Consider the following 23,645-nt stretch of genomic DNA (forward strand, 5'->3'; position numbering starts at 1 on the left):
GCTGGTAGATGTGAAAATGATCACATCATCTGCAAAGCTCAAGTGATTTATTTGAGGACCTCTTCTTTCCATCTGGAATCCTGTATATAAATAATGGTGATGGAGATTATTGAGAAGTCTAGACAGAACTTCATCTCCAATAATGAATAAAGTAGGGGATAGGGGGTCTCCTTGCTTGAGACCTCTTGTAGAGTGGAAGAAGCCATGCCTTGCACCATTAATGATGACTGAGTACCAATTGTTTGACATAATCCTCCAAACCATATCAATCAACACTTCTCCAAACCCCATTTTCCTCATGACCATACAAGTGAATGACCAAGAGACCCTATCATAGGCCTTGGCCATATCCAGCTTTATCACCACATTATCCCCAGCCTTTGGTCTCTTAATATTGTGGATGATTTCTTGAGCTAACATTATGTTCTCAGAAATACTCCTACCTTTAACAAATCCAGATTGATTATCTGAGATTAGCTGAGGCAATATAGGAGCAATTCTGAGGCTTATCAACTTAGAAATGATCTTGTTAGTGAAGTTGCTGAGAGAAATAGGCCTGTATTCTGATAGGCTGTTGGGATGCTCATTCTTGGGAAGTAGAGCTAAGCATGCATGAGAAATAAACTTGGGAATACCATATCCATTGAAGAAATACTGGACTAATCTCAGTAGGTCTTCACAGATGATATCCCAGCATGAATGAAAGAATTTCCCATTCATTCCATCTGGTCCAGCAGCTGATGTAGGGCTCATAGAAAATACAACTTTCTTCAGCTCATCCATAGTAGGTAAGGATTGCAGGCTCTCATTCTGCTCCTCTGTAACCATCCTTGGAATGCATTTAAGAACATCTTCCCTGATCAGTCTCTCTTCTCCAGTGAATATTTTTTCAAAGTGTGCTGTGGCTGCTCTTGCAATATTGTCTTCACCTTGAATAGTATTGCCTTGTTCATCACTAATCTGATGGATGAATAACTTTCTTCTTCTTCCTCTGATAATAGCATGAAAATAGCTGGTATTGGCATCTCCATCTTTGAACCAATGAAGTTGAGTTTTCTGCTTTAAGATAGCCTTCTCCATCTTCAGATATCTGATGTACTGAGCATTGATCTGATGTAGCTTGGACCTGTTCTCTTCAGTATTGTCACTGATTATTTTCTCTTCAGCTTGTCTCACCTGCTCTTCATATTTTTTTACTGAAGCAAAGATGTCCCCAAACTCATTTCTTGACCACTTACTAAGAGTATTAGAAACTCTTTTCAGCTTTTGTTGGAAGGTTCTCATTGGATTTCCCTCCACAGGATTATCCCAACATGCTTTTACAGTGCTAAGGAAATTATCATTGTTTGTCCAGCAGTTTAGAAATTTGAAATACTTGATAACATTACCTTGTTTTGCCCTGCTTTCCAGCAATAGAGGGCAATGGTCAGATCCTGTGGAGGCTAAGTGACTGACAGTTGTTACAGGCATGACTTCTAACCAAGAGTCATTAACCATGGCCCTGTCAAGTCTTTTCCAAATTCTAGCATCTTTGTCCCTATTGTTGCACCAGGTGAACTTCTGCCCACAGAACCTCAGATCAGTGAGTCCACATGCTTCTATCATACTAATAAACTCAAGGCTCTTGTTCATATTATATGGCTGGCCCCCCATCTTTTCTTCCAAATCTGTAATAACATTGAAGTCTCCAATGGTGCACCAAGGCTTCTCCTTATTGGAGAACTGCAACATCTTGTCCCATAAGTCTCTTCTCATGTAATCCTTGCACTTTGCATAGACAAAGGTAATGAGGTAGCTATTAGGACAGGCCACATGATTGATCTCACAAGTGATCTGCTGCTCATCCTGGTCCATAATGTTGCAAGCAATGTCTTTGTTCCAGAATAACCAGATTTTGCTATTGGAGTTGGACATAACATTATCCATACCTAGCTGAATTCTGTGGAACTGAATTTGAGATTTGTTGGAGAATGGTTCCAGCACTGCTATGATAGACAGCTTATGAAAGTCTTTCAACCTTTGTAACCTGTCAAGGGCCCCCTGAGTATCAATACTCCTTGCATTCCAACAGATTGTACTAATCATCCGGGTTTTTGAGTTTTGGACCTTGTGTTGATGTTGCTTTTGACAGCAACATTATCAGAACTGGTGATGGTACTTTTCTTATTCTTCTTCTTTGTTTGCTTACTTGTTGTAGATGGATCATTTTCCTCATTGACCTGCTGCTTTTCCTTCTGCAAAAAAGCTTCCATAGTGGTTCTAAAGGTTTTTATTTGATCTTCCTGGTTTGTTTCCTCCCTTTGGTCAGGATCATCCTCATCTTCAGAATGAGTGACCCTGTACTCATCAGTCAAATCCTCTGAGATGTCTCCTTTTCTAAGTGCATACCTCTCATTAGATGTATCTTGAATTTGTAGAGGGGTCATATGTATGCCTGCTTGTTCTGGCACAAGAGCATAGTTCACAATTGGTTGTCCAGATTTCATGTCCTGAACAAATTTCTTTTTAATAGCATCTCTCTTCTTTTTACTCAAAGATAGAGTACTTTTATTGTTCAGAAGCTGAGCTACTGCACCCTGGTTTTGTTCACTGCTCTTTGGAGATTTAGCATCTTCCTTATCAGTCACATTAATCTGAAGCATGTCCTCAGAAACCTGTTGAACATCCTCTTGTTGAACCTGCCTATTGGACCTTATGGCTGCTGAAAAAGTGGTTGCAGGGGCTGTAGAGTCTCTCCTATGGTCTACCAATAGATGTTCCCTCCCCCTGGTTTCCCCTTCCTGCAAATTAGTGGGTGTCTCCTATACTCCCCCTTCCTCACCTCCATAAACTTCTTCAGCCACAACAGCAACATTATTTAAAACATTAAAGCTATTGGGAGAGCCATGGGGGTGTGGGAGCACTGAGTCAGTACCTGGGCCTTTGGCATTGTTGCACTCCACATCAGTATGCTTTTCTACAAGTTTGCTAGTTCCCTTCCTTTTAAAAACCTGCTGAATGGGCCTGTGGGGATTGAGAACCAATATTCTATGGGGAGGGGGCTGTTGACTCTGGACTCCAGAATCAACATTACATATTTGGACATTATCATTATTAATATTAAAGATATTACCTGATGGCAGCATGTTCCTTGGTTGCTGATTATCAATGGTTGTTGGTTGAGGCATTTTTGAGCTTTCTCCTTGGTGCATCCTGCTTTGTTTACTTTGATGAAGAGTTCCTTGTTGGTGGGGTTGGTTATTCTTCTTGGTTTTCTTTTTTTGAATTTGCCATTCCTCTTTTTCTTGGTTATTTTCATGGTCTTCATCTGTATTATTAAGCTGCTTTTCCTTGTTGTTGTTTTTCTCTTGGAAATGCTGTTCATTAGCCTTACCTGTGCTGGTTTTGTCCTTGTCTGCAGCAGTTTCTTCTTGAATTTTCTTTTGCCTGTTTTCCTCCTCTCTTCTCTTCACTGTACAGGTAGTGTGAGTGTGGCCTTGATGCTTGCAATGTTGGCAATATTCAGGCACCCCTTCATATTGAATTGGTTGCCATCTACCCTTGCCATTCACATCTTTTTGAAAGCCCATCCATACATGTTGGGGTCTTTGTTTGGTAAGATCCACTTGGACCTTTACTTTAGCTACACTACCTCTAGTTTTCTTATATGTTGCCAAGTCCAGGAACAACACTTTCCCAACTGGAGATAGTAGAGGTGTAACCACTTCCATACTATAACAATGCCAAGGAAGTTCTGGTAGGATTGCCCAAATAGGTACCAAGGGAGTTTCCTCCTCTGGTTTAAATGTGGGAGTCCACAGTTGTAGCCTCATGAGCTGGCCTTGGATAAACATTTTTCCTTTTGACCACACTGTTGTGTGATCAAACTCATTGTCCAAGTCAATGTATATGTGTCTGGAGTTGAAATGAGTCAGCTTAACCCCTCCTTTAAGCTCAGTTTGTAGGATGAACTCTTTTCTAATAACTTCCATCCTTGGCATTGTATGTGTAAACTTCCCAATAAGGGTGTATTGACACTTAGCTGCTAAGTTAACCATGAAGTCCTCTTCAGAGAATAAAACTACAGGGTATCCTTGCTTTGTGGTGATTTCAGGGGGGGAGATACCTATAGGAGTACTTTGGACAGTCTCTTGGGCTCTAAGTCTGGTAGCAAGATTGTGTGTTACAATAGGATTTGGAGGGTTGGTAGTATTTGGAACAGGAGTTCTGGTTTGGTTGTTGATTTTGGGAGCATGATTGTTCCTAATTGGTGGATGACTGTTCTGATCTTTTCTATGGTTGTTGGGATTGAACACCTCAAAGTTGTTAGAAATTTTCAAGGGAGTAGAGTTGGGAATGTAAGGTTTATGACCAGCTGTTTCATATCATTTCATCATTCTTTTATTTCATAAGACTTCCTTTTGATCATATACATTTCTTTCATAAACATTCATTTGGAGTCAAAGCTTTCAAGTCAAACTTCCTTGAAACCATAATAAAATTAGGTGGGTTCAAATCACTTCAACTTTCAAACATGAATGTAAATGAAATTATGCATAAATACTTTGAAATCCATCAATTAAAAATCATGCTTTAAACAACCCACCATGAATTTCAAGAACCTTTAAAGAGCTAAATAGAGAAAATACTTGCAAACCATCAATTCATACATGTGAAATTATTTTGCATCAAAATAGACCAATAATCATTAGTTTAACCATGATTCATGCCATTAAGTAGAAATAAGAATTATTCATATGAAAATCTTATTTGAAATCACGAGATATAGTTGAAAGAGTTTTGGACTCTATGGGTCTATGGGTGGAAGAACCCATAGATAAACACCCACATACCTTCGAGTAAAATTTAAAGAAAATAAACATAATTTATCATGTAATCAAAATATTTTAGGAATGAGAGTGGAAGGAATAATCTTATTGAAGCCTTACATACCTAGAATCCGAAGCTTTACTCAGAATCGAAGGATTTAATTAATACTCTTGAATCCTATCCTTTTCTTCTCACTGGAGTATTTTGTGTACTATCCGTAATATATGAATCACCGGATTAGTATTTCTACACTACTAAGAACTAAAACTATATTTTGAAAATTATAAAGAAGTGTATAGAGAGAAGAATTGTTTGAGAAAGCTTGATGAATAAAATGATGAAATAAGATGGATATTTATAGGTTTGAAGGAGGGACCTAATAATAATTAATATAATTATAAAGAAAAATCTAAAAATTTAATGGGGGATTGTGATATCATGAGTGATGTCAAATGGAGGTCTATTGATGTCATGGTGATGTCAAATAGATCTAGATCTTTCATGGTTGGTGAGAAAAATCTTCTTTTTTTACGGAATACCCTTTCAGAGCTACGTTTGAACAAGATAACTTCATAATTAGGATTTGGTGTTTTAATATGAATTGTAGATATAGAAGTATCCTTTCATTTCGTTTAAGAATCAACTGAATGGGATCACCCTAAAGTGAAATATAATTTTTCTTCTACAAACACTCCATTTCATCATATCACCATGTCTTTCAAAGATTAATTTATTTGACCTACTTAACCTCCGAATCTTAAGCTACGATCTTCACAAAAGTTATAGGTAATGATGTTGGAGTTATTCAAAAATTTGAATCACCTAATTTAGACCATCCTATAAAAAGTTATGGCCAAAATATAAAAGAAGTATCATTTTCGTCGAGAATTGAAATACCCTATACAATGTTTTTAGGGGGTGTTACAAACGTGAAACTCATCCATTTCATTCCATATTCAAATGTGATCTCTAGTAGAGTAAGATAAATCATATATATTTATGAAATGGTTCAAATATCTTTTATTTGTATGTACAATTCATCGTTAACTTTAATCATTATTTATTTATTTATTATTTATAAGGGGTAAAAAGCTCCAAATACTGTGATTTTATATTATGACAATTTCGTTTATATGAATATTAAAAAATATAGCAGGGAATGCTTCTTATCCTAAGTTTGTATACATAAAATATAATAGGGAATGCTTCTTATCCTAAGTTTGTATACATAAAATATAATAGGGAATGCTTCTTATCCTAAGTTTGTATATATATATATATATATATATATATATTAAAATAAAAAATATAATAGAAAATGTTTCTTATCCTAAGTTTGCATATATATTAAAATATATAATTTGATGAATACACATGAAAAGTATTTTAAATTTATTTTTTTAAAAAAATGAAAATTCGAAATAATTTCTGTCGATGACATTTTGTTTTTACAAATACATATTTGAAGTATTTAAGTTTATTTTTTAAAACTCAAAAATTGAATTTTTTAATATTGATATATGGCACTTTTGTATTTTCTATTATATAGATAGAAGATTAAAATATATAATTGAGTTTTGAAAGATTATCTGTAAAGCTATTCAATTGTCTATTCTTTTTTTTCCCCCCAAAAAAACAACTAATATCTAAATTATCCGTTCAATATTTCCTTTAACGATTTTTAAGTTAAAAGAATTTAAGTATAAAATAATGTCTTTTTAGCTTTATCTAAATAATAAGTTTTTAATTAAATTTTAAATTCTTAATAATGAATACTTACATCATTTAGTGTTAACCTAAAAATTTTCTTCTTCAATTAATATATTTGTAATTTTTTTTATGGAACTAAAAACTAATAAAATGACTATACTTCAAAGAATTATTGCAATACAGGAAATTCTATAAGTTAATATTCGACTCTCAAAGCATTATTGGCCTTTCTTAATGAATGGAGATGTAGATGATGTGGTGGAGCTTTAAAAATCCTTATCGTTGATATATTCATTTCTTTCCAGCATCATTATTTTACTCTTCTTCGTATTTGCTTTACTTTTTTCTTTTTAACTCAACATCTAGTATTATTAATCTTATAGAAAATTAATGAAAAAATAGTCTTAACAATGGAAAGGGTACCTTAGGATGAACAACATATGAAAGCACTAAGTACTAACCTACATTAAAATGTAGTACATGCTCGCCAAGAAAGTATATACAAAACTATGTAGAGCTAAAAGCTCACATACACACGGAAAGAAAAATGTAGAAATACTATCATGGTGAAAGAAATGACTCACAATGAGCATCTATAAAAAATACAAAAAGTAAAGTTAATTACTTCAAGTAGAAGAGAATGAATCACATAGAAAAGAGGCATGCAAAATGATAATATTTTCAGTGACCAACTCAACAAAGAAACATAATTATTTTTTTAAGCAATTACGGGAATCCCCTAAAAATAAAAATCAAATAAGCATGAATATAGAAATTTTACCCGAATCTATAAGTCGAAAGACACACTTTGGTAGATTTTCTTAGCACTATCACAAAAACGTTAAATGATTGTAGAAGTAGAATTTGCAAAAAAAAAAAAAAAAAAGGGAGCAGAACAGAGGAAATAGAAGTAGAGAGAAAAAAGAATTGATACATACAAAATTAGGCCAAAGAAATTTAATTTTACAGATCTCCTGCCGGACCAAAATAAATTGAAACTGAAAGGGAAAAGAATTGAAAGCATATCTGCTTTCACTACTTCTTTGTGCAGAAGTTTTTAAACTGGCAACCACCTTTTTGGTGGAGAAGTCAAACTGACTGTTTTTAAATACTGATTTAAAGCTGACTATTTTAAATTTTTAAATTGTATTTTTAATTAAATATGCTTATATAAAATCCATTTTAGTAATTCATAAATTATATTTTTTTGTGTTGCTGATACGTAGGCGTGTTCACCTCTCCTAATATATATATATATATTGCACTTGTATTACCTGGAGTTCTAGGTTATTTCTACTACTTTGTGACGGGTGGCTACTCGATTATTCTATGATGCGACTTGTTGTATGATTGATTGATATTGATTGGGCAGTATTCATGCGAATTACATATGCACGTGGCATAGTTTGCTTTTTGTAAAGAAAGAAAGAAGGTTTTAAGCCTTTTAAAATGGTTTTGCTATTCTCTATCTGTTGGGCTCCGAGTGAGAGAAATATCATTTATAATATAAGGAAATTGTTTTAAAGGAAAGTATACCATTTTTGAATTTTGAGACTTAAAAAAAGTCTTTTTGCTTATTTCTATTGGGTTCACATTCGAGTCCCAAGTTCGGACAATCATTAAAATTATATGACTAGTGGATAAATAAATCTACTTTTCTGATAGGCTCGTGGAGTTCACTTCAAGGAGACTACTTTGCTGATACGCTCGAGAAGTTTACTCTGTGGCAGCCCAGAGACTGGATTTTGGTTATGTTTCACTCGCACATCATTTGTTGGCGAGCTCGAGATATCATTTTCGGCGGCGAGAGGATTCTTCCCAGCTTCTACTATTAAGCACTTGGCCATTGCATTGCATCATTTTGTTGTATTGTGTATTGTGAATTGCGTGTATTTGGATGATACTTGCTTGATTATGTTGCTTTTCACTATCATCAGTGTTTATTATTATTCGTAGATTTTTTAGACTGTATTTGTAGCACTATCCTATATATATATATATATATATATATATATATATATATATATATTAGCTCCTATGTAGGTGACACTAGTTCCGAGGTTAGGTATTGTATTAGTTTTTCATCTTGTCACTTTCAGTCCTCTTCTGTATATTTGTATCATACTACAGTGTCACGACCCAAGCCTAGGGCCTCGACGTGACACGACAAATGAGACACCTGGAGGTACCTCACTCAAGCCTCTTAGCATTCATTTAGCTTTTCATAAGTAATGACATACCATAACAAGCGAAAATAAAAACATTTTTCCATTTGTGTTCAAACATACCTCTACTAATAGACTTGGCGGGGGCTAACACATGTCCCTAGCTCACCCTCAAAATAAGTTTCAAGAAAAGCCTTAATAAGAGTCTTCATGTTCTACATAACATAAGCTTAGAATAAAAGGGATGTTGTTCCCGAACCATGGGAACTCACTGCAAGCAATCTTCAAACTAACTCAAGCTAGCCACGTGGAGGAAGTCGAGGAGCGACGTCGGTTCCTACATGGTGATATCATGTAGGCAAAAGTATGCGTTAGTAATTTGAATGTATTAAGTATGTGAGCGTGCTATGCAATATATCATTATACAATAAGGTGATACAATGGACCATGCTAGAACCTTGTATTCATTTGAAATACCATTTGGAGTTATGAAGTTTAGTCAATAAAATCTAGAAACCATCATGAATCATAAAAGAAACTTAAACATTATAGAGGAAATCATGGGTCATTATAAGAAACCATATACTTGCAAAATTCCATGAATCGTAAATAAATATACCATAAATCTTTTGAAAGGAATCTATAGCTTTGTGAGAGCATATACTTTGCTCTGTGATAGACATAGTAGACATCATATGATATATCTTAAACATTGGAAGAGGGACCTTGTACCTTTGTGAGAGCGACCGTTAACCGACATAAACCATGTGAGCTATAACATAGACTCCCGATGTTACCCCTACACCGGAGAAAAAGGGGAGACTACTTGCCAAGGTAGACTCCGTCATGCCTAAGTGGATCCACTAAGCTATTGTGTAAATCAGGTACTCACCCCTAGTTCTTAGAATCGGGTACTCATCACTAAGCCTTGATATTTTGGATACTCACCTCGTAGAGATTGGGTTTTTGCCTCTATCTCCTTTATACCTCTGGTGGCACGTAGTTCTAGGACATGGGTATTCGCCTCTAGTCTAAATCGATGCTAGGTAAGCTCTCAGCAGAATAACATTTAAGTATCATAATAACATAAGCATTTATATAACTTTAACATAAAATCATCATTCCATGGAATAGCTCATTAAAACCTTTGGTATCATCATGGCTGCTATGCCCTATTTATCATTTTACTAATGAACCTTGATTTATAAGAACATTATGTCTACAATTAGTGATGGTATTCCGGGTACCATGCTAATCGGACCTTCCTTTTTGGAAAAATATTCAAAAGCGTTGACGGCCTATAGGGATGTCATACATGTCATATCATAACCTTAAATATTTCATCTGATTCAATGTGAGAATTGTCCTTTCACATTGAAACCTTTGGCTAAGAAGATCTTTCATCAATCAATCATTTCATAAAGACTCCCCTTCATAAGCATTTACTTCATAACATTTATTGGAGTCAAACTTCATTTCAACTTTACTTTATCATAGGAAACTAGGTGGGTTCGTTTTAAAAAGACTTTCAAATACATTTAAAGGATACTTGTATACATGAGAGTGATATGAATGCATCTAATCAAACATCTTAAAAACAACCCACCATATGCACTTTAAAACTACTTTTCAAACCTTCACATATATCAATAGGAGTAAGGAAACTTAAAATATACCATAATCTATGCATTTGGAACCATCATGTAAAATCCCATAAGATTTCATCATTTAAAATTGATATACTAAGTTGAGAAAATATTTGGGCTCCATGGGTGAAAGAACCCATGAATGAAAACCCACATACCTTAGATTGAAGCTTTTAAGAAAGTTTAATTCTTGGTCTTCTATGTGGAGCCTTGAATTCTTTGAGTTTGAGAGAAAAATTGGAGGAGATGATTTGAGAGAGAGGAGGATGAAGTTTAGGGTTTTGGGGAGGTGAAAGACTGAAATGAAATGACCCAAAACGCATTCAAGTTCGTATATATAGATATTAGATAATTTTCCCAAAATGTCCTCACAAAATATGGAAAACTGGACAAGTCCATGATAGGTCCGCGATGCGGATGTGTCACGCACCTTTCTAGTCGACAAAAAATGAAATCTGGAAAAAATTGTCCCAAGTTCGCTATAGGTACGCAACGCGGACTTGTCGCGGACCTCTCTGGTCAACAAGCATAACATTTGACTCCGAACTCAGAAAAATGCAATATTAGTGGCGTTGGAAAAAAGACTTAAAAACCTTTAATTTGATAGGTTAAGGGCCACCCAATTCGTTATATTCTAGGAGATATGGTCATTTGAAGTTGACCCTTATACGAACTCATTCGAAAACTTAGCCGATAAAAATTCTTTAGAATTGGCTTGGTGTTAGAGATCCCTTATAACCCTAAAACACATCTAATACTCTTAAAATACTTAGAAATAGATCCTAACTCATATATACAACTAAAAGTCACCGAGTTCGATCCTATATGCCTAAAAAGAATGGTTCGAATCTTGGCATAGAAATTTTTGAGATGTTACATACAGATCTATGCTATGGCCCATTTTTATATTTTACTCCTGTTTTCGCTTACTTCTTATTGATATTATTAAATTTTTATCTTCTTCAACTTTCTTGTTTGAGTTTTGGCTTTCCTACTTGGATTTATAGTAGACGCCATCATGACCCAATTTAGGATCATGACAAATAGATTTAACAACAAAACTCTTGTAAGGTCAATACTTTGCGATCTAGACCATTTTTTTGTTGATCAACTCGACATGCTGACCAACACAACAACTAGTCATTCCATTAATGCATTTTTGAATTCCAATTTGGTATGGCTTTGGCAATCGAAAATAGAAGAAAACGTCGATCCTATTATTACAACATCTGATAATTAAAAAATGTTATTAGCGAGAAATTGAAAGTTATTGTATGATTGAGGCATACCTAGAGTTAGTAAGTTTAGATCTGAAGGATTACTAATTATCACGACTAATTTTTCAGGTCGTGATGGCACCTACTAATACCCACCAGCAGGTAAGCCTAACTTTTAACCCTTAGCCCGAAACCAGAGGCAACGGGCTATAAAGCAAAAAATGAATAAATAAAGCGAAAAGTAAGTAATATTGAGAAGAGAGAGAACAACTTAAACAAACATAAGAAGCCACCCCAAGACTTGACATTAGCAGTAATCGAGCATCTAAATCAAAATAGGAGTACAAGGTTTTTTTTAAAAAATAAAAAATAAGTATAGACAGTCTTCGAAAGCAAGTAAGAGTTCGTTATAGATGGGAATTGGCAACTCCGAATGCCAGAAGCTCACCAAATCTCCGAACCAAAAGCTGCTTTGCACCAGTTTAAATCAACAACGAAACCCGAACTATGATCTGTAGGTGGCATAAGTGTAGTATGAGTACCAAACAAATGGTACTCAGTAGGCATAGACCGACTGAGCTTCGCATATAATGCAAGTATAAATAACATATAAGCAGGTAAATATTGCACCAATAACTAATCAGAAATTATCACAATAATGACAGGAAATTAGACAAAGAGACTGGAGACATAGATAAAGGAGCAGAGGTGAAGAAACGCACCTAAAACGCTATCCAACAACCTATTAACAAGAAGAAGGCATCATATGAGTCTACTAAATAAGGATACAGTACCAACGGGCAATGCTAACCACATAATCACCTAATAACTAATCTGACTGAACCTAAAAAGAAGTACCAACCATAATCCAAATCAAATACCTCATAAACCAACTACAAATACAACCAAAGGTAAGTATAAGTAAGATCAAATAATAACCGACCGGACGCCCATACCTTCAGAAGGTACAAACAATGAAAAATATACCTCTGGCCCCAATAATCCGAGCAACCACACCATACAAGTATATTGGTGATAGGCGATGCTAATGAATGCAAGTCTATAGTAAAACCCATAGTGTCATCTGTAATCAGGGCCTTTAACCCAAAGTGTCATCTGTAATCAAGGCCTTTAACCCAACGTGTCGTCTATAATTAGGGCCTTTAACCCAAATTGTATAGACCCACCTCATCCCTCGGCCTGTCAGGTTGGACCAATGCAACTCCCTTATTTGGTACAAGTATTCACAGCCAGAGGGACCCATGGGGGATGCAGGAAGTTCGTATACACTATCTGGGCCCAAACCAAGTCTTATATAAGTTATCTCCATTGATGATACTAGAGGAATGTGTAGCCAAATCAAGTAGAAAGGACGAAGATGCGCCAGATATCAATAAACTAGTAACCTCAAATCGTGAGCATCTTGAGAAGGGTCTACCCAGCTAACCAGTAAATTCCCAAGGGCATCGGTCCAGCTAGTAATAGTAAATCTGGGGGCATCGATAAGTAAAGAAAGGGTGTCGACACGCCGAATATCTAAGTAAAATTGAGCACATCCCAAATGTCTCTAATGCCTCAAGTAGAAAAAGGAGTACGTCCTCGACGCCTCATAAGTTTTAAAACTAGTGACCAAGTAATCCAGGTGGTACGACACCTATTAAAAACCAGTTTAAAACTAGTAAAAGCATGAGAAAGCCTTCTCAAAAATAGCAGTGAATATCCAAAAAGAATCTAGAATCGTACCACAAAATTAGTGAATATGCTCAATCAATGCAAGCATGCCATCACTAGTATTCAAATAAGGTACACAGTCTGAAAAGTACATAAAGTCATACCATACTAACAAGGAAAAGGAACTAACCTGCGGTCTAATTGCTCCTCGAATACGGCCTCAGGCCCAACAATGAATAATAGATAAGCGGCATCATAAGCCTAACACTAACCAAAAACGAAAAATTAAGACGACTTAGATTCAGATAGAGGGAGAAACATTTCTAGGAACGGTGCCTTACCCCAAAATATGATATCTCATCTCCCAACGAGCACAACTAAGACAACCTACGGCTACGATAAGCCTCAAAGGTCTCCAGTACTAGCACTAAGTTACACTAGCTATCAAACTAAAGCATCTAAGGCTTAGCCCTAGCCTAAGTCCATCAATACCGATCCTAATAAGGATAATATCATCCAACCATAGTGCAACCAAAACCACAAGCCTAATATAAGGATCTCAAGAGACTATACCAGTCTAAGTCCCAACTAGAGTCAATAAAATGAGATAAAAGGATAAAGGCCCTAAACCCAGCCAATACCAACTTAAATCATATGCAATAGATATAAAACAATATCTAAAAGAACTCAGTCCAAAGAGGGAGACTGTATCCTACCTCGAAGCCAAACACACATACTCTGAATTCACCTAAATAAAGCTCTTGACCTCCGAATGTAATGACCCTCGAGGTGATTTCTTTGTTTTTACATGTTTTTACCATTTTTCCCTCTCCCGTAGCTTCCCTGTAGCATTTAAGTAGTATTGGGATGGGTGGAACGCTCCCCAAGGCATTTGGTTGAGTCTTGAGGCCTTTTGGGCAATTGTAAGGTTTAAGGCTTGATAGAGTTGACTTGAGTCAATATTCAGAGATTTTTAATGTTGGGTGACAATTCTGTTAATTCCATCAGCTTTGGAAGGGCTATTTTGTTCTAGGATGAGTGATGGTTTGGGTTTTGGGGTTCTTGTTTGGAGTTTCTGAGATTAGTCATTTTAACTTCAAAGTTTTGGCCAAAGTTTGACTTCGGTCAACATTCTTGAAAAATGTGCTTGGATGGAAATTCTGACGATGCAGTTAGCTCCAAAATATCGATTTGGTCTAGAACAACCCTTCATTCGCTTCTCGAGGCCTTCAGCCTAACTCCGAGGCCCATTGTGGAATTATGCTCAAAATGACACTTGGGTGTGGAGCCACTTTTCATTAAAAAGACCTCGTACAAAATTTTTGAATATGCCATTGAGTATGGAACTTCGAATTTGGTAGGGTAGCATATTTTATTTGTACAAATGGGGTTCCAAACAAATCCCGAGTACCCCATCGGAGAAATTAGACATGCCAAGTCCATTTTGCACAAGCTGAGTCTGATGCCTTCACTAAAGCGGCCAGGAGGTCGCTAAAGTGACCAAGCCCCATGGGCGGGTGTCTCTAAAGCGACGACAGGTCGCTAAAGCAACCCCTCGCTTAAGCGAGGCCTGCCTCCTTAAGGTGGTCACTTAAGCGACCAGCGGGTGTTCTCTTTTGCAACACATGAGGCACGTTTATGTGCTAAAATTTTAGTTATTCCATACAACTTTGGGACACAATTTCTCTCTCAATTTAAGGGCAATTTGAATGATTCCAAAGACTAAATTGTATTTTTTTGAGGGGATTCTAGTGGTGTGATCAGAACTTGTCTTTGAGACCTTGTGTGAGGAAAAATTGTACATTTTCTCTGCAATTTTAGTTATATTGGTGAATAAGTTGAGAAGGAAGGTGCATGTTGGTTGTGAGCTAATTTTACTATGGAATTGTGTTCTATTTTAGAGCATAAGCTTAGGGTAGCATTTAGGACCTATTTTTGGAGTTAATTCCATGAGTTACGGAGCGGGTCCCATAATTTCCAATTTTTGACTCTGAAATAGGCCCATTTTAAAATTCAATAATTTTAATATCACAATGTCCGTATTAACGTTTGAATCTATTCTTGATAGCATGGTAGTATTTTGAGGCCGTTCGAAAGGGAAAAACACACGAATAGAGGTTCGAGTGCGGTTTTGGCTTCGAGGTAGGTTATGGTTTACCCGTTTTAGACTTGGCTTAGTTGGTTATGTATATATTTGAGTATTTTGAGGGTTAGGATGGTGTTAGAACTAGGTTGTTGGTATGCTTGATCCTTAGTAAGATTTATTGGCCATTTTGGGTTAGTTAGCTTAGTGGTTGAGCCTTAGAACCTTAGTTCAAGGTGATTTTTGCCTTGGTTATCGGTTAGATCCTTAGATTGCTTCTAGGTGGTGTGGAACTTAGCTCGTGCACATTTTGATTGTTATGTTTGGGTTGTGTGCCACCTTTGTGCTATGTTTAGTTGTTTCTTGTTTTGATTGAATTGTTAGGCCTAAGGCCATGAGCTTGGACTACCAGGTTAGTACCATGAGTTGTGGAGGGTGTTTTACCTGGTTGTACATATGCATTGCATCATTTGAGATTATTGATTGGGTTGCATTGGTGCATAAGCATGATCATGGCATACTCGCATGTTATTTCTGAAAATAAGGAGGTTTTGAGCTATATTTTGAGATATACTATATTTTCTACGAATTTTGAGCTCTAAGGGAGCGAGATATCGGATTTTGGATTGATTTTATCAATGAAACTTGGTTTTGAGGAAACAGTACCTTTTTCATATGATTGTGCATATGTTGATGAGCTCCGGTGACCTGCATATTAAATTTTGGGTTTTACTTTTTTGATAAGCTGAGGAAGGGTGCAGTTGTCTTGGGGATCTATGGGACAGTCGGTGAGATAATTCTAGAACCTTTTGCATTTATTCTTCATTGGCCACATACACATTGCACTTGTTTGGTATGAGTTATGGATTGTATGGTAGTTTTCATTGTAACTCGATTATGGTTTTATATTTGTTTAGAGTTGGACTACCGTTATGATTCTATTTAGACACTGTATAACCTTCTTATTCCTTATATATGTATATGATGCTTCTTAGTCCGATCGGCCTATGATTCCTACTCAGTACTCTATGTTTTGGTAGTCATATTACATTTTTGCATTTTTTCTGATGCAGCTCACAATACAAGCCACCCTTCCTGAGCGTTGGATCTCTCATAGCTATCACCGACCTCGATCGTGATGAGCTATGGCATCCAAAGACTTGTTGCTTTCCCTTGTACTGACTTATGTTTTATATTTTTCTTAGTCAGTTATTCTGTATATATGGCCTTTCTATACTTAGTAGCTTCTATATAGGTGACACCAAGTTCATGGATTTGGTCTTGTGTCAGTTTATTTTCCTGGCACTTTTGGGCCTCTTGTGTATATTTTGTATCGTACTATAGGTTTATGATATGGCCTACTTCTTATATATGTTAATTATGTCATTTTTTATTATTATTACTATTATACTAAACTGTTTCCTTTCGCAAACTTGTGTTCTTGGGTTTAGGCTTACCTACTTGGTGGGTAGTAGTAGGCTCCATCATGGATTGATTTAGGTTTATGACATTGTGGAATTAGAGCCTAGATTCACCGATCTCACCAGTACCGGAGTAAGTGTTTAGTAGAGTCTCGTGGATCAGTATGATGACATCCGTATCCCATCTTTGAGAGGCTATAAGGCATTGTTAGGAATAATTCACTTGTTTTTCTGTATCATACGTCCATGACTGTAGAATTTTTTGAGTTTTGTTTGTTTCACTCTTTTTCAGATGCCTAAGATGAGATTGTCTTCAGGTGGGCGAGAGCCTCCTGCTCCAGCAGATAGAGCCTCGGCTAGGGGTTGAGGCCAAGGTTGACCAAGAGGTTGAGGTAGGGAACGAGCTATAACACCAACTCGAGATCAGGAGAGGGAATCGTTACCAGAGCCTGACGTAGAGGTTGAGCATATTTAGCATTAGTCGGAGGGTGTGGGGACAACCCAGCCTCCTTCTAGATTTGTTGCCACGCCAGTTATGGAGGATACCCTAGCAAGGATTATCAGCTTCATAGAGGGTATGACCCAAGTAGGAGCTATGCCAGTACTTCAGCAGGTTCGGAGTGGAGAAAAGAGACTCAGACTTTTGCCCAGGTAGAGGTATCGGAGGGTCAAACATTAGGGGCACAAACTGCTGCTGCGTCCCCTTAGCTAGTAGTCCAGCCGATGCCCACTTTTTCTCCACCCATGGCAACCAGGCCAGCCATATCTTCAAAGGAGCAGAAGATGCTAGAGCAGTTCATCAGGTTAGGCCCTCCCAGGTTCTCCGGTGCAGTGGGCGAGGATGTCCACGAGTTCCTAGTTAGTTGTTAGGAGAGATTGAATAACCTTGATTTAGTGGAGTCTCATAGAGTGGATTATGCTGCCTACAAGTTAGATGGGCCAATGAAGCAATAGTGGAGGTCTTATCTTCAGTTCAGGCCAGTCAGGTCACCTTCGAGGACTTGGGCTCAGTTCTTTGAGGCTTTTTTGGAGAAGTATGTACCTCATTGACTGAGGCAGTAGTTGCGGGATGAGTTTTTGGGTTTGGCTCAGGGGTCATTAACAGTTGTAGAGTATGAGGCCTGGTTTCATGAGTTGTCTAGACATGGGATGATGCTTATGCCGACAGAGCATAAGAGAGTGTCTAGATTTGTCTGAGGGATCTCATACCTACTACAATTGGCTACGGATCAGATGGTGGCATCGGGCCAGTTCTATTTTTAGATAGTCGATCATACATGCAAAATTGAGGGGATCTGTCGCGAGGCCTATGGGGGTCGCGACAAGAGGCCCCGCCATTAAGGCAGTTTTAGAAGGTCTCAGTCCTATGGTAGGGGTTTTTGGGGCAGAGGTTACCCACCGTAATTTTAGCCTCCTAGGCCGATTCAGGCATCCCTTCAGCTTATAGATGGTGGAGCTACTGTAGGTATTGTCCTATAGTCCCAACGCTAGTTCAGACTCCTCAGGGTGTATACTCAAGTTATTCATGCCTTGGTGGCCAGCTAGGTTCAGTCAAGTCATCTCAGCAGGTCAGCTCTGGTAGAGGTTGTTATGCATATGGCGAGTTTGGCCACTTTACTAGACAATGCCATAGGGGTCGACCTTTCAGACATTAGGGGTAGAAGGGTCATCGGGGATAGCAAGTTCAGGCCCTTAGGGCTCTAGTTTAGTCTACTAGGGGTGGTGATTAGGGCAGCAAGGGTGGTCCCAAGGAAACTTGAGGTGGTTTTCAGGTAGATAGGTCGGGTGGCCACAGTGGACGTCACATGTATGCTTTTCCGAGGTACCCGGAGGGGGAAGCTTCGGATGCCATTATTATAGGTATGATCTTTATCTCACATCAGCCTGTATATACTTTATTTGACCCAGGGTTGACCTATTCTCTTATGTGTCTGCTTATTATACTACGCGTCTAGATGTGTTGTGTGAGCTCTTGCCTATGTTGATGCATGTAGCTACCCCCGTAGGTGATTCTTTAGTAGTGGATCGAATGTATCGATCTTTTGTGGTGACTATTTTGGGGTATGATACTAGGGCTGACCAAATTATTCTCTATATGGTGGACTTCTACCTGATTCTAGGTGTGGATTGGTTATCTTCTCATCATGCGATCTTGGATTGGTTCACCAAGACCGTCACTCTATGCATACTAGGCATTCCTTTGATTGTATGGATGGATACTGTTAGCCATATGCCTAGGGGAGTGATCTTTTTTCTTAGGGCGCAATGGTTGGTAGGAAAAGGGTGTCTTGCTTATCTTGCCTATGTTCGCGATACTAGTGCCAACACTCCTTCACTTGAGTCAGTTCCAGTGGTTAGAGAGTATCCTGACGTGTTTTCTATCGATTTACCCAGTCTCCCGCCCGATCATGATATTGATTTTAGCATCGATATTGAGCCGGGTACGAAGCCAGTTTCTATCCCACCCTACCGGATAACTCTAGCTGAGTTGAGGAAGCTTAATCAGCAGCTCTAGGACCTTCTAAGTAAGGGGTTCATTAGGCGCAATGTGTCTCCCTGGGGTGATCCTGTCCTATTCATGAAAAAGAAGGATAGGATATCCTATGTCGCGGATTGATGACTTATTTGAACAACTTCAGGGTGCAGCAGTGTTCTTTAAGATAGATTTGAGATCGGGCTACCACCAGTTGAGGATTAGGGCGGCGGGCATCCCTAAGACTGCACTTAGGACTCGATACGACCATTTTGAGTTCTTAGTCATGTCTTTTGGGTTAACTAGTACCTAGTGGCATTTATGGAGTTGATAAACCATGTGTTCAGTCCCTATTTGGATTCCTTCATGATAGTATTCATCGACGACGTCTAGTCTACTCTAGGCATAGGAAGCAGCATGAGCAACATCTGAGGATTATACTCCAGACCTTGCGGGATCAACAGTTATATATGGTGGACTTCGACCTGATTCTAGGTGTGGATTGGTTATCTTCTCATCATGCGATCTTGGATTGGTTCGCCAAGACCGTCACTCCATGCATACTAGGCATTCCTTTGATTGTATGGATGGATACTGTTAGCCATATGCCTAGGGGAGTGATCTTTTTTCTTAGGGCGCAATGGTTGGTAGGAAAAGGGTGTCTTGCTTATCTTGCCTATGTTCGCGATACTAGTGCCAACACTCCTTCACTTGAGTCAATTCCAGTGGTTAGAGAGTATCCTGCTGTGTTTTCTACCGATTTACCCGGTCTCCCGCCCGATCATGATATTGATTTTAGCATCGATATTGAGCTGGGTACGAAGCCAGTTTCTATCCCACCCTATCGGATAGCTCTAGCTGAGTTGAGGAAGCTTAATCAGCAGCTCTAGGACCTTCTAAGTAAGGGGTTCATTAGGCGCAATGTGTCTCCCTGGGGTGATCCTGTCCTATTCATGAAAAAGAAGGATAGGATATCCTATGTCGCGGATTGATGACTTATTTGAACAACTTCAGGGTGCAGCGGTGTTCTTTAAGATAGATTTGAGATCGGGCTACCACCAGTTGAGGATTAGGGCGGCGGGCATCCCTAAGACTGCACTTAGGACTCGATACGACCATTTTGAGTTCTTAGTCATGTCTTTTGGGTTAACTAGTACCTAGTGGCATTTATGGAGTTGATAAACCATGTGTTCAGTCCCTATTTGGATTCCTTTATGATAGTATTCATCGACGACGTCTAGTCTACTCTAGGCATAGGAAGCAGCATGAGCAGCATCTGAGGATTATACTCCAGACCTTACGGGATCAACAGTTATATACTAAATTCACTAAGTGTGAATTTTGGCTTGATTTTGTGATATTCTTGGGGCACACAGTGTCCAAGGATGGGATTATGGTAGATTCGGCATAGGTCGCCGCAGTTCGTGATTGGGATAGACCTACTTCTCCCATAGAGGTTCGTAGTTTCATTGGCTTAGCAGGCTACTACAAGTGGTTTATGGAGGGTTTTTCTTCGACAGCTGCACCCTTGACTATATTGACCCAGAAGGATATTCCCTTCTAGTGGTCTGACAAGTGTGAGGTGATTTTTCTGAGGCTCAAGGCCTTATTGACTTCAGCGTCGATTCTGACTCTTCCAGTCGAGGACCATGTGTTTATAATTTATTATGATACTTTGGGTGTCGGCGTGGGTTGTGTTTTGATACAACAGGCTAGGGTTATTTCTTATGCTTCCAGGTAGCTAAAGCTTCACGAGAAGAACTACCCCACTCATGACTTATAGCTGGCGGTGGTAGTCTTCGCGTTAAAGATTTGGTGGCATTATCTATATGGAGTTCACTGTGAGGTGTTCATTGACCATCATAGTCTTTAGTATATCTTCAGTCAGAGGGATCTAAATTTGAGGCAACAGGTGGTTGGAGTTGCTAAAGTACTATGACATCTCGATTCTTTATCACCCAGGCAAGGCTAATATGGTAGCAGATGCCCTAAGCTGGAGGATAGTGAGTATGGGGAGTTTGGCTTTCTTAGCTACAAATAAGCGACCTATGGCTTCGTACATCTATTCCTTAGCCAACCGGATGTTTATAGTTGATATTTTTGAGCTGGGCAGAGTACTCTCTTGTGTGGAGGCTAGATCTTCCTTGATGGAGCAAATTTGGGCATAGTAGTTTGATGATTCACAGTTGAGGATGATTTGGGATAATATGCTTAGTAGCGAGGCTAGGAAGGCGATCTTAAATTCAGAAGGTATTCTTAGGATTAAGGGTCGTATCTATGTTCCTAGAGTTAGAGACATAATTAGACTGATTCTATAAGATTTCTATTGTTCTAGATATTCTATTCATCCCGGTGTAGCAAAGATGTATCATGATCTGAGGCAGCACTACTAGTGGTATGGGATGAAGAGGGACATTTTAGCTGTTGTGGCTAGATGCTTGAACTGTTAGCAGGTAAAGTACAAGCACCAAAGGCCAGGTGGTTTGACCCAGCAACTAGCTATTCTAGAGTGGAAGTAGAAGAGAATAGCGATGGACTTTGTGGTAGGCTTGCCACATATCTTTCGAGGGTTTGATTCTATTTGGGTAATCGTAGATCGATTAACCAAGTCTGCCCAGTTTCTGCCAGTTCATATTTCTGACAGTTCATATAGGTTATCTCAAATCTACATCCGTGAGATTGTCCTCCTATATTATGTATCGATGTCTATTATCTCTGATCATGGTACTTATTTCATTTTGCACTTCTGGGGGTCTATTTAGAGAGATTTGGGTAGTAGATTGAGCTTAGTATAACCTTCCACCCTCAAAACGATGGTTTCAAAAGGACCATTTAGGTCTTAGAGGACATGTTTTGGGCCTGTGTTATTGATTTTGAAGGGTAGTGGGATCAGTTCCTGGCTTTGGTAGAGTTCCATATAATAACACCTACCATTCTAGCATTTTGATGGCTCTATTCGAGGTGTTGTATGGCAGAAGGTATCGTTCTCTAGTGGGCTGGTTTGATGCTTTAGAGGTTAGGCCATAGGGTACCAACTTGTTGAGTGATTCTATGGATAATGTCTGTGTGATACAAAAGTGACTCCATACTACCTAGAGTAGGCAGAAGAGCTATGCTGATCAGAGGTTGCGGCCTATAGAGTTCATGGTTTGTGATCGAGGTTTTTTGCAAGTATTGCCCATGAAGGGCGTGATTATATTGGGAGGATGGGCAAGCTTAGCTCCAGGTTCATTGGTTCATTTGAGATTTTGAGGCGGATAGGGGAGGTAGCCTATGAGATAACATTACCTCCAGCTTTTTCGAGTGCTCACCCTATTTTTCATGTTTCTATGTTGAGATGGTACATTCTGGATGAGTCTCATATACTTCAGTGGGATTCAGTTAAGTTGGATGAGTCCTTGAATTTTGAGGAGGAACCTGTGGACATCCTAGATAGGCAGTTTAGAAAGTTGAGGACTAGGAAGATCCCATCAGTAAAGGTTTAGTGAAGGCATTGCCCAATAGAGGAAGTGATTTGGGAGAGCGAGGTTGATATGCTGACCCAATATCCTCACCTTTTCGAGCTTTCAGGTACCTACTTTCTTTTACATTCGAGGACAAAATTCCTTTTAGTAGTGGATATTGTAATGACCCTTATGGTCATTTATGTGTTTTGCATATTTTTACCATTTTTCCCCTTCCCGTAGCTTTCTTGTAACATTTAAGCAATTTTAGGATAGGTGGAACGTTCCCCAAGGTGTTTAGTTGAGTTTTGAGGCGATTTGGGCAATTGTGAGGTTTAAGGCTTAAAAGAGTTGACTTGAGTCAACATTTAAAGATTCTGATGTCGAATGATGATTTCGTCAGTTCCATCAACTCTGTAAGGGTCGTTTTGGTCTAGAATGAATGATGGTTTGGGTTTTGGGGTTTTCGTTTGGAGTTTGTGTGATTAGGCATTTTAACTTCAAAGTTTTAGCCAAAGTTTGACTTCGGTCAATATTCTTGAAAAATGTGGTCGGATGGAAATGCTGACCGCGTGGTTTACTCTAGAATGTCGAGTTTTGTCTAGGACGACCCTTCGTTCACTTCACGAGGCCTCTAGTCTAACCTTGAGGCTCGTATTGGAATTAGGCATAAAATAGCACTTGGGTGGGACCCACTTTTCATTAAAAAGACTTCATATGGAAATTTCAAATGTACCATTGAGTCCGGAACGCCGAAGTTAGTGGGTAGTATATCTTGTTGGCACGCACGGGGTTATAAACGAATCCTGAGCACCCTATTGGAGAAATTGGACATGCCAAGTCCATTTTAGACCAGCTGAGCCTGGTGCCATCGCTAAAGTGACTCCTGTTCGATAAAGCAACCGCCGCTAAAGCAGTTAGGAAGTCGCTAAAGTGACCAGGCCCCATGGGCGGGTGTTGCTAAAGCGACGATAGGTCGCTAAAGTGACCCTTCACTTAAGCGAGGC

The sequence above is a fragment of the Solanum dulcamara genome, chromosome 2, assembly GCF_947179165.1.
Source record: "Solanum dulcamara chromosome 2, daSolDulc1.2, whole genome shotgun sequence".
Taxonomy (NCBI): Eukaryota; Viridiplantae; Streptophyta; class Magnoliopsida; order Solanales; family Solanaceae; genus Solanum; species Solanum dulcamara.